The sequence below is a fragment of the Pogoniulus pusillus genome, chromosome 12 (assembly GCF_015220805.1).
Source record: "Pogoniulus pusillus isolate bPogPus1 chromosome 12, bPogPus1.pri, whole genome shotgun sequence".
Taxonomy (NCBI): domain Eukaryota; kingdom Metazoa; phylum Chordata; class Aves; order Piciformes; family Lybiidae; genus Pogoniulus; species Pogoniulus pusillus.
The window spans coordinates 6,868,101-6,880,391 of NC_087275.1; the positions used below are offsets into that span (position 1 = coordinate 6,868,101).

The following is a 12,291-nucleotide window of genomic DNA, read 5'->3' on the forward strand; positions in this document are numbered from 1 at the left end:
CTGAGAGAGTCATTAGACACTGGAATGGGCTGCCCGGGGAGGTGGTGGAGTCGCTGTCCCTGGAGCTGTTCAAGGCAGGACTGGACGTGGCACTTGGTGCCATGGTCTAGCCTTGAGCTCTGTGGTAAAGGGTTGGACTTAATGATCTATGAGGTCTCTTCCAACCCTGATGATACTGTGATACTTTGACTACATGCAGGTGAGACCATTATTGAAATCATCTGCATTGAAGTAGTGCTCAGCACACCTGTGGTGGAGGTGAAGCTTGATGGAGTCATTCCAGCAATAAGGCTAGTTCTGATATCACCTGAAGCTGTTGTCCCTACTGCTAAAAGGACCAAATAAGGGTTAGGTAGGGCTGGGATTGTCCTGCAGAAAGAAAACTGTAAGTGTAAAAGTTTTGGTCTTTTGTTTTTTTTGGTCCTAGATATTCTGTGTGCTGTTTGGTTTCCATAAATGTTTTCTTTGCAGTTCTGAAGTTCCTGAAATAATCAGGTGCTTTGCTGAAGTTAAAAGTTTTAAGGTCAACAGACCACTAGCACTTTAACCTTGCTACTTGTCTTTTCTTATTGTGACACTTGTTTTAACATGTCAGTGTGGATTTTGCTCTTGTCTAATCTTTATCAAATGCCTAAATATCCTAGTGTAAGCCAGCTTCAGTCACAGGCTTCTCTATGGTAAGTTCCTGTGGATTTGTAGTTAAAACACTGTTGATAACACAACAATATTTTGGATATTATTAGCAAAGCTTACCCAACATTAAGCTTTTTTCTATGTAGATTTAGTTTCCTTAAGCAGTCAAAAAGTTCACCCTGGCCTGTATCTGAAACAGTGGATTTTAGAAGGAAGTTCTTTCCAGAGAGAGTGATTGGCATTGGAATGGGCTGCCCAGGGAGGTGGTGGAGTCACCATCCCTGGAGGTGTTCAAGAAAAGCCTGGATGAGGCACTTAGTGCCATGGTCTAGTTGATTGGGTAGAGCTGGGTGCTAGGTTGGACTGGATGATCTTGGAGGTCTCTTCCAACCTGGTTGATTCTATGATACCATTTGTGTGCAAATTTAGTGTTTGATTATTCAGGGGTTTATTATTGGGGTTCTTTTATGTGTGTTGGTTTCTTGAGTTCTAGAGGAGGCTGTTAGTGTTGTTTGTGGGTGGTTTTGATTGGTTTTGTGTATTGTTTTGGATTTTTTTTGTGTGTGTGTGTGCTAGTTTGAGCCTAGCTAGAATGTTTTGGTGATAAGAACTAGATTACAGGCTGTGAAAGGAAAACAAAGCTGATGTCTACCTCGCTCACAGGCTTGCTGAGATGTATAAAAACAAAAATCAAAACATAGATAAGGCACTCACTACTTCTCCTGCTGGGGAGCTCCAAGCTGCACCTCTCTCTCTAACCTCACCCTCCATTTTTTTTCTTTCCTAATCCATTTTGCTTCCTAACCCCCTGGCCAAACCTTCATTCTTCCTTGGGACTGGGGTAAGGTTGAGAGGGGTAGGGGAAAGGTGAAGGGATGGTTGGGAGCCCCTCCTGGGGACTCAGGTTTCTGGGAGGGCTGTTGTGTTTCTGTATTACCTTTTACCTTGTCTATTTCTGTCTATAACTGTACATACTGTAAATACCTGCTTGTATATTGTGCTAAGCTGTAAATATAAGCTTCATTCAATTTCCAGTCAGCTTAGTCTAGTCTGGGTGTGGGGGGGGCAGGGAACACCCAAACCATCAGTGTGTGTGTGTGTGTGTGTTTGGGTTTTGTTCAGTTTGTTCTCTTTGGCCAAGTCTCTTCCAATCTGGTGTATTCTATTCCAGTCTATTCATGTCAAAATGAAATACAGAACCCAATATTCTTTTCCCATTAAGTAACCTGACCTATTAAATGGGAAGTTGGCTGCTGATGATTCTTACTAGGAAAGAAAAAGCATAGGTGTCTGGTATGCAAATAAATATTTGTGCACACAGGAAAACATCTTAAATGACATTTGCTGATTATGGTGGGCATTAGCTTAAAAATACATTTAGACATGTCTTGGCTTTATAGGAAGCAAGATAGGCTCTCTAACTCTTCTCAAAGTAGTTAATTACCATCTCCACGTGGGACTGGATAGAAATACAGAATATTGTTGGAAATTGAAATGAAAGTGTTATTCATAAACTGCATGTTACAATGCAAAGCATATAAAATACACAAAATGAATAGTCTGGGCTTAACATAGAAGCTCATTAAGTGAAAGCTTTCCCTAAGCTCCACCAAACCAGGTCGAAAATTCAGGCCTCAAATGCTCCCCACACCCCCCCATTACCAAACTCAAGTGGCACAGCTAAAGTTCAGCTTGCTGCTTCAGACCCAGCTCCCACACAGATAAGGGAGCCAGACATGGATGAGAGAGGGAAAGGGGGAAAAAGGAGGAAGAAGAGCTTGAACTGATAGATTTTTATTGACATGTAGGGCTTATAGGAATGAAATAACAAAAGACTGCAATTTCCTGTCCACCTCCTGGACCTATTTAACCTCTGGAGGTCTGTAACTTTGTGATTCTTATAAGGCAGCCATGTCAAACCATGACAAGAAAGCATTGGGTTTTTTCACTGTTCAACAGCTATATGTTTGTTTGAGTCATGTAGTGGGGCAGTAGTACATGTTGAACAACCTAAGCATTTCATTCTGTCATTCAATCAGTTCTGGGAAGTGTGTTGCAAAGTAGCACGCTACTTGGGTTTAATTTCATTTCTAATGTTGTTTATCATCTGTGCATTTTTCTGTTCTTCAGTTTGCTTTGCAAACTGAAGTTCTCTGCTAATTTCTTCATGCAGATGTGAGCCTATTATATCAGATATTAGCGTTGGGTAATGTGCTTGTCTCAGAGGGTAAAGATGTTGCAGTGAAGAAGGAGAAAGCATGTTAAGGAATAGAGGCTGCAACTGGAGATGCTGTTGGGCTGAAATTCCCATCATTAAGGAAAGGACAGCTGAGTGGGATAGGTTGTATGCAGAAATGAAACATTCCTGTTCATGGATCCCTAGATTTATTAATGCTGCTACTCATGGTACTGCTTAATATGGGAAAAGTATCTTCGTAGAATCAATCAGGTTGGAAGAGACCTCCAGGATCAGCCAGTCCAACCTAGCACCCAGCCCTGGCCAGTCAACTAGACCATGGCACTAAGTGCCTCAGCCAGGCTTTTCTTCAATACCTCCAGGGATGGTGACTCCACCACCTCCCTGGGCAGCCCATTCCAATGGTAAATCACTCTCTCTGGTGACAACTTCCTCCTAACATCCAGCCTAGACCTGACCCAGCACAACTTGAGACTGTGTCCTCTTGTTCTATTGCTGGTTGCCTGGGAGAAGAGACCAACCCCCACCTGGCTACAACCTCCCTTCAGGTAGTTGTAGACAGCAATGAGGTCACCTCTGAGCTCCAGGCTAAACACCCCCAGCTCCCTCAGCCTCTCCTCATAGGATTTATGTTCCAGGCTCCTCACCAGCTTTGTCACCTTTCTCTGGACACCTTCCAGCACCTCAACATCTCTCTTGAATTGAGGGGCCCAGAACTGGACACAGTACTCAAGGTTTGGCCTGACCAGTGCTGAGTACAGGGGCAGAATAACCTCCCTTGTCCTACTGGCCACACTGCTCCTCATCCAGGCCAGGATGCCATTGGCTCTCCTGCCCACCTGGGCACACTGCTGGCTCATCTTCAGCCTACTATGTACCCCCAGGTCCCTTTCTTCCTGGCTGCTCTCTTCTAGTATAAAGTCTGCATTGGGATAAAAATATAAAGCTCCATTCAAATTTCCAGAGCCACTGAGTTTAGTCTAGGTGATTTTCCAAAGCATGAGGGGGGGGGGGTGGGGCTAACACCCAAACCATCACAATCAGTTTCAGTAAGTTTGAAGGTTTGAATTTGTTGAGACTACCTCAGCACAGACACTCCATGCTGAGACATTTAGATGAGATGGAGCTTAAACCAGCATACAGAAGTCTAAGAGCTTTATTCTAGTAAAAATGTAGTTTCAACTACAGCTAAAATACGTCAAAGTATGGAAAGCTCTGTCTTGCAGCTGTGTGGGAGGAAGCATGACAATAGTGAAATTCTTCCTTGACTAGAAAATGATAGAGTAGGAAACTGTCTCTTTCAAAGTATAAATGCATGGCTAATCTTATACTTTAAAAATTCTTTTTATATAGTTTGCTAGGAAAAAAAAAATCCTCAGAGCTCAAATCTCGCTTACTAAATGTTTAACAGTATTTTATGTGCTCAGTACTGAGTTAGGTATCATTTGATTTGAAGATCACTGGATCATAAAATGGTTTAAGTTGGAAGAGACATCAAGAATCATCCAGTTCTGACCCCATGCCACAGGCAGGGATAGGGAGGTCATTCTGCCCCTGTACTCTGCACTGGTTAGACCACACCTTGAGTCCTGTGTTCAGTTCGGGGCCCCCCAGTTTAGGAGGGACATTGAGATGCTTGAGCGTGTCCAGAGAAGGGTGATGAGGCTGGGGAGAGGCCTTGAGCACAGCCCTACGAGGAGAGGCTGAGGGAGCTGGGATTGGTTAGCCTGGAGAAGAGGAGGCTCAGGGGTGACCTTATTGCTGTCTACAACTACCTGAGGGGAGGTTGTGGCCAGGGGGAGGTTGCTCTCTTCTCTCAGGTGGCCAGCACCAGAACAAGAGGACACAGCCTCAGGCTGTGCCAGGGGAAATTTAGGCTGGAGGTGAGGAGAAAGTTCTTCCCTGAGAGAGTCATTGGACACTGGAATGGGCTGCCCGGGGAGGTGGTGGAGTCGCCGTCCCTGGAGCTGTTCAAGGCAGGATTGGACATGGCACTTGGTGCCATGGTCTAGCCTTGAGCTCTGTGGTAAAGGGTTGGACTTGATGATCTATGAGGTCTCTTCCAACCCTGATGATACTGTGATACCTCCCACTAGAACAGGTCACTCAGGGCCTCATCCAGCCTGGCCTTGAACATCTGCAGGGAGGCAGCAGCCACAGACTCCCTGGGCAACCTGTGCCAGCGTCTCACCACCCTCACTGCAAAGAACCCTTTCCTAACATCTAGTTTGAATCTCCCTCTGCCAGTTTAAACCCATTGCCCCTCATCTTGTCATTTCAAGACCTTGTCAATAGTCCTTCCCCAGCCTTCCTGTAGGCCCCCTTCAACCTAGCACAGGGTTGCTGTCTGGGCTGCATGTGCACGCTGCTGCCTCATGTTGAGCTTTTCATCAACCCAGACTCCCGAGTCCTTTTCCTCAGGATGTTTGAAGATGAAGGCTTGAGACTGATGTTCTTTATGTAATTTGCAAGCAAGCACAGGTTTAGTTTAAGATTTGAAATGCCCTGATCTCATTGCTTTCTAACAAGGTCAGGAGTTGTCTAAACTTTTGTGACTTTCAAGGCATGAGAAAACTGAGGCCACACTCCAGCAAAAAATAAAAGTCGTTCTCCTAAGTGGGAATTGAGGTATTTAATTTCTAAGAACCCTTAATGTCAAGACTTCATAAAGCATTTTCCATGTTAAGCAGAACATTGGTCTTGTTAATTGCTTAAATAATATCCTAATTAGAGCTGAATAATCGGCTAAGGCATGTGCAGACTTGAACTTAAGACTGTTTCTCTAATCAAAACTCTTTGTATTTTCTCTTTATAAAAGGCTGGCTTCCTGTAAAAGGAACCCAAAAAAAGTTATCAGAAAGTGTTCCTTTCTTTTTTCTTTTTCTTCTGATTTGGGATCTAATTACATGAGGTGGTTAAGTTCCAAAGATCTCTACAGTGCTTAGTTACTAAGCTCTTTTTTCTTCTGATTCTCTGAAATGCTCTTTTAGTGTTCACCTTTTAAATTGTTACTGAATCTCAATTTAGGCTGGAAAGTGGCTGTGTGTTACAAGTATTTGACTTATGCAATGACCTGGGGAAAAGATGATTTAATGAAAGAGGGAACTATGGCCCTCTAATCTTCCTAGAAGTTTGATGAGGCTCTGAGAAGACTCCCACGTTTATTGCCTCTTTATTCTCTCTCACTTGATTTAAATGCATCTGGCAAAGCTTATTATTGTAACCTGTGTTGCTCATATGAAAGTCACTGATGAGTTAGGGTAGGAAGTATATAGGGGGGGAAATCCAGTGCAAAGCAAGTTTTAATGATGTTGAGGAGCTTGTCAAACCATCTTTGGGGCTTCTTAGTCTGAGTCAGACTTTTGGATCCACCTCATTTCCTGGTAATCCACAGAAAGAGAAGTCGCAGTAGCACTTCTACATCGTGATGAGCTGTAGGTAGTCAAGGAGACTCCTGGAGTGCCTCAAGGGTAAGTTCTTAAACCAGGTAATAGTCAGCCCTGTCTGCTGGGATGCAGTCCAGGACTCAGTGGTTACAAATGCAAGTGAGCTCATTGGTGATGTCACGACTGGAGGCAGTCTGGGCTGCGGTGATCATGCATTGGTGGAGTTCACAGTCCTAAGAGATGGGACAGGTGAGGAGTATAGTCAGGAAAGAAAACTTCCATCTCTGAAAGGCTGAGATCCCCTGGGAAATGTTCCTCAGGGACAGAGGAGCAGAACATAGAGCCATAAAGCAGTCTGGGTTGGAAGCCACCTCTGATGGGTGCCTAGCACAAGCCCCTCTGTAGTCAGCAGGGGCATCTTTAATTAGATCAGGCTGCCCAAAGTCCTGTCGAGCCTCACCTTGAACATCTCCAGGGATGGGGCCCCAAGCACCTCCCTGAGCAATCAGTTTCAATGTTCCACTACCCTCATAGTAAATAGCCTGTTCATAACATCCAATCTAAATATGCTCTGCTCTAGTTTGAACCCATTGTCTCTTCATCCCTGTCACTGCAGTCCTTTGCAAACAGTCTCTTTCCATGCTTTTTGTAGGCCTCCTTTAGGTACTGGAAGGCTGCTATTAAGTCTCTCCAGAGTCTCCTATTCTCCAGGCTGAACAACCTCGGCTCCCCCAGCCTGTCTTTGTAGCAGAGGTTCTCCAAACCTGTGATCATTTTCATGGTCCTCCTTTGGATCCACTCTATCAGGTCCCTGCCCTTCCTATACTGAGGGTTCCAGACCTGGATGCAGTACTACAGGGCAAGTCTCACCAGAGTGAATAAAGTGGCAAAGTTTTCTTCTAAAGACATAACCATCACTGTGTATTAAACTTGTGAAAGCCTATGATGTCTTTTTGGATGTGTATAGGTGTATTAAAACAAAACAAAAAGTAAAATCACCTATCCATGATGCTCAGATCCTTTGACTGCACTGCAACTCCAGCCCAGTAATTATTTTTATTTCATTGTTTTCTTTATGCTTCAGCACCTTCTCAAAGGATACTGATCCTGCAGGCTAAATTCTGCTATTGGTGGAAAGATTCATAAATGACAGGCATAAAAGCAGGAAAAAGCACTTGTCCTATAGTTGTCCCACTTTTCAGCTGAGAACCCTGGGGGTACTGGTAGACAGTAGCTGAACATGAGGCAGCAGTGTGCCCAGGTGGCCAAGAGAGCCAATGGCATCCTGGGCTGGATCAGGAAGAATGTGGCCAGTAGAAAAAGGTGGGTTATTATTCTCCTGTACTGAACACTTGAGTATTGTGCCCAGTTCTGAGTTCCTCAGTTCAAGAGAGATGTTGAGATACTGGAACATGTCCAGAGAAGGGCAACAAAGCTGGTGAGGGGCCTGGAACACAAACCCTATGAGGAGAGGCTGAGGGAGCTGGGGGTGTGCAGTCTGGAGAAGAGGAGGCTCAGGGGAGACCTCATTGCTGTCTACAACTACCTGAAGGGAGGTTGTAGCCAGGTGAGGGGTGGTCTCTTCTCCTAGGCAACCAGCAAGAGAACAAGGAGACACAGTCTCAAGTTGTGCCAGGATAGGTATGGACTGGATGTCAGGAGGAAGTTCTTGCCAGAGAGAGTGATTGGCATTGGAATGGGCTGCCCAGGGAGGTGGTGGAGGAGCTGTCCCTGGAGGAGTTTAGGACCAGACTGGATGAGGCACTTAGTGCCATGGTCTAGTTGATTGGCCAGGACTGGGTGCTAGGTTGGACTGGATGATCTTGGCAATCTCTCCCAACCTGGTTGATTCTATGATTCACTAAATAAGCCTGGGCTTGTATAGCTAAGTACCACAGACTTCCAAAGGACTGTGCTGACACTTAGTCATATCTGTAATGCAAAAGAAAAATTATCTGATACTGGAATCTGCAGGGTGGAAAACTGCAGCTCTTTAATAGCACATAGAAACATTGTACAACAATTTCTGAACAGGAAATGAAAAGCAAAGTCTTACCCAGATAAAACTGTGGGGGAAATACAGATAGGTAGAACAAAATTATCACTTGTGATTGAATTTGGCAAGGACAGGGAGAATAACTTTACTCCTGTGAAGAGAACTGGGGGATCTTTAATGATCAGTCACAAAGGGACCTGAGCTGGCTGTATTGCTCTATTACTATACAGATAGACTCATTAATGGAAGATAACAGCAATCAAATATACTTCTCTCTTTAATTCTGCTAATGAATCTTATCTCCTGCCATGGATTCCTCTGGTCATAAATTGAAAGTTTTACTGAGGGTGGGTGGCTGGAAATGTATTCTTTTTGTTATCTTTCCTAAACTAAGTTTTGTGAATATTAATCCTGTGCCTCTGGCAGGAGTGCAAAAGGAAGTACACTTGGGAAAAAAAATGGGTTTTGAGTTTATTACTCCATAGTGACTGCTTTCCCATACAGCCAAAAAAAAAATCAATTGCTGCTCAAAATGCCTGTGCAGACCGAAGAATGCACTGTGGGGTTTGCTAGTTAATATGTCTGTGTGATTGGGGAGGGGGGGGAAATCAATAAATTTTTTCTTTAAAAGGGCTACTGCAAGAGGAGAAAGCAGTTTATCTCTGTCTGATTGATGAAACTGCATCAAAGTCAGTTATTCACCATTAAGCTACATATTCATCCTAGTCACCTTTCAGCCTGCTGGAGTTCAGTGTTCGGCCAATATTTCCATTACAATACAAGCCAAAGTTGAGGCAACTTGGGAAACTTAGGAGAATTGGAAAGTTCTAGTAAAGGAAATGTTTGTGTGGTGGTTTGGATGTTATCTGCCCCCCCACACTTCTAAATTTGCCCCAGCTAACTCAGATGGGCTCTGGGAATATAAATGAAGCTATTTATTTACAGCAGCACAATATACAAGCAGATAGTTACAATAGAATCATAGAATCAACCAGGTTGGAAGAGACCTCCAAGATCATCCAGTCCAACCTAGCACCCAGCCCTAGCCAATCAACTAGACCATGGCACTAAGTGCCTCATCCAGGCTTTTCTTGAACACCTCCAGGGACGGTGCCTCCACCACCTCCCTGGGCAGCCCATCCCAATGCCAATCACTCTCTCTGTGAAGAACTTCTTCCTAATATCCAGCCTATACCTACCCTGGCACAACTTGAGACTGTGTCCCCTTGTTCTATTGCTGGTTACCTGGGAGAAGAGGCCACCCCCCACCTGGCTACAATGTCCCTTCAGGTAGTTGTAGACAGCAATGAGGTCGCCCCTGAGCCTCCTCTTCTCCAGGCTAAACACCCCCAGCTCCCTCAGACTCTCCTCATAGGATTTGTGCTCCAGGCCCCTCGCCAGCCTTGTTGCCCTTCTCTGGACATGTTCCAGCACCTCAACATCCTTCTTGAATTGAGGGGCCCAGAACTGGACACAGTACTCAAGGTGTGGTCTGACCAATATATACAGTTCTATACAGAAATATACAAAGGAAAAGTAATACAGAAACACAACAGCCCTCCCAGAGACCTGAGTCCCCAGGAGGGGTTCTCAACCACCCCAGCACCTCCCCCTGCCCCTCTCAACCTTACCCCAAATCCTGAGAAAGGATAGAGGTGCAGCCAAGAGGTTAAGAAGGAAGGTTAGTGGCAGTGAGGTTAAGGAGATGTGGTTCAGTCTGAAGGCAAAAGCAGAGAGAGAACAAACTGGAGAATGTTATCTAATGTTTACTTCTTGTTCCTAGACTTCTCAGTGGGGCTGTGAGAGAAGAGACACAACCATGTTTTGTTTTCATAGCCAATTATCTACTTTCTCTCACCAAAACATTCTAGCCTGCTTCAAACTAGCACAGTTTGAAAGAGAAGCATGGGAGATTTAAATAAGTATAAAAGTAAAAAATCTGAGGGCCAGCAAAAAGGACAGAACCTTGGCAGGCTGAGGTTGCTGTATTTCTCAGGAGATGATGTATTCATGGTTTTTTGGACAGCCTGCAGTCTCGGGGATATTACTCCTCTGAATCTCAAGCTCGTCGTTGCTCCAGAGAGACTTGATGCTCTCTGTTCATTTTTCACTGGAGAAAACTATTGACAAACCAAAAAGTGGAGGTTGAAGAAAGTTACTCATGCCACTGCAGTGCCATTGCCTTAGCTTTAAGCTCCCTGCACAAATATGCTGCAAATCATGATAAACAAATTTTATTGTGGGAAATTGTGGTGTCTTTCTGTGGAGGGAAAGCAAAGTTGGTTGGTTGGTTGATTTTTATCAGAGGCTGGCTTCTTGCTGAAAGAAACCATCCATTGTGGAACAACATCCTATAAACAGACAGTCATATTCCCTCTTCAGGAAAACAAAAAGGAGTTGTTTCTTCCAGCTTAATCTAAATTCCAAGTGAGGTAAGGAAGCTACTACCCATCCTTATTGACCACTAGAAATAATCATAGCTATAGTGACAATATACCCACTGTGTGTAGGACACGAGCATTGATGGGGCTGGATCATGGGCTGGGCTGGGCCATCAGAGTCAGTGCTGCATCTCATACTACTCACTGTGTATAACATTCCATTAGTGGTGTTGTTTTCCCTGATTGTTGTTATCTCTGTGCTGTTTTACCAAACCTTCCTTATAGCAGCCTGCAGAATTTGGACTTTTTCTCCTGATTCTCCTTGCTGTCCCACTGGGATCTGGCTACAGTGAGGGCAGTTATGTGAACTGCTGTATGGGGCTTGTCTGCTGACTGGGGCTGAAGCACAGCACAGCATCAACTACCTTCTGTTGCAAAATAAAACCAAACAGCGAATGCTGAACAGGAAGATAGTCTGTGGTAAGTGAAGGCTAATGTACCATTTGCTTGTCAGTTGGGAAGTATTGCCAAGCTTTTAAAAGTGGATTCAAGCCAATTAAGATCAGTAGAAATGATCTCAGTAATTTTCACATGCTTTGCATCCGTCCTCTGTAATCATTTGTTCCATAAACTGAACTGTCAAACAGCCCTAGGTAAAATCCATTTGCCTTCAAACTCTATCAAAAACAATCTATGATTGGAATATTTTGTGTAACTGTCATCTTTTGTTGCTCCCTGATGTTTCTTTGAGATTTCAATAGCACTCCCCTTTACTCAAAAGATTTTACTCTAATCTTTTTCTTGCTTTTATGCTTCTGACATCATCTCCCAAGAAAATCTGGAGTCTAAGTAGGACTAATGTTATTTAATAGAGCACACTGATTAGGACTGATAATCTCCAGTCCTGTCTCCTGATACCACAGGCACTCAGATCCAGACTAGAATAAGCAAAACTGAAGGCTTTTTGGTACAACTGGTAATGTAGATTACACAAATTTGTGGGGAGCAAACTGCCAGTTTATGTACTGTGTCATAATTTGTTTGATGCCAGTTATGTCTTACACTTGTTTAAGACCTACTCCCACATGAAGTCTCACAGAACCTCATAGAATCAACCAGGTTGAAAGAGACCTCCAAGATCATCCAGGCCAACCTAGCACCCAGCCCTAGACCATGTCACTAAGTGCCTCAGCCAGGCTTTTCTTGAACACCTCCATGGATGGTGACTCCACCACCTCCCTGGGCAGCCCATTCCAATGCCAATCACTCTCTCTGCCAACAACTTCCTCCTAACATCCAGCCTGTACTTCCCCCAGCAAAATTTGAGACTGTGTCCCATTGTTCTATTGGTCAGTTGTGCAGTAATGCATCTGAAAGTAAGCTTTTTCTCCTCAATATTTTTTTCTTTCCTGTTTTTTTTTTCTTCTAATCTCTGTCCTACTGCTTCCACTTCCTCAGTCAGACCCAGAAAATGCCTTAATTTACTGTTTTCCTTCCTTTCAGCTGTGCAGCTTTTGGTAATGTTAAGCAAAATTGCTATCTAGAGTAATGTGGGATGGAGTATTATGTAAGAAAGTGCTTTTTAAAAGTAAGTCCTTGTGCTGTACAAAGTGGTGCTAGATGGGGAAATAGCTAATGGTAATAATGATGATAGGAATCACAAACATAAAGGAAGATGAAAGAAAAGCAAGGAAAGCA

At 44.0% G+C, this 12,291-nt stretch overlaps 1 long non-coding RNA gene across 2 annotated transcripts in view; it reads left to right on the forward strand.

Moving 5' to 3' along the window:
- Positions 1–306: 306 nt before the first annotated feature.
- Positions 307–12,291, forward strand: part of LOC135179970 (uncharacterized) — a 29,592-nt gene continuing 17,607 nt past the window's right edge. For both annotated transcript variants that reach the window (XR_010304211.1, XR_010304212.1), the window contains exons 1-2: positions 307–385; positions 10,879–11,073. This is a non-coding gene — a long non-coding RNA (uncharacterized LOC135179970). The remainder of the gene's footprint in view (positions 386–10,878; positions 11,074–12,291) is intronic.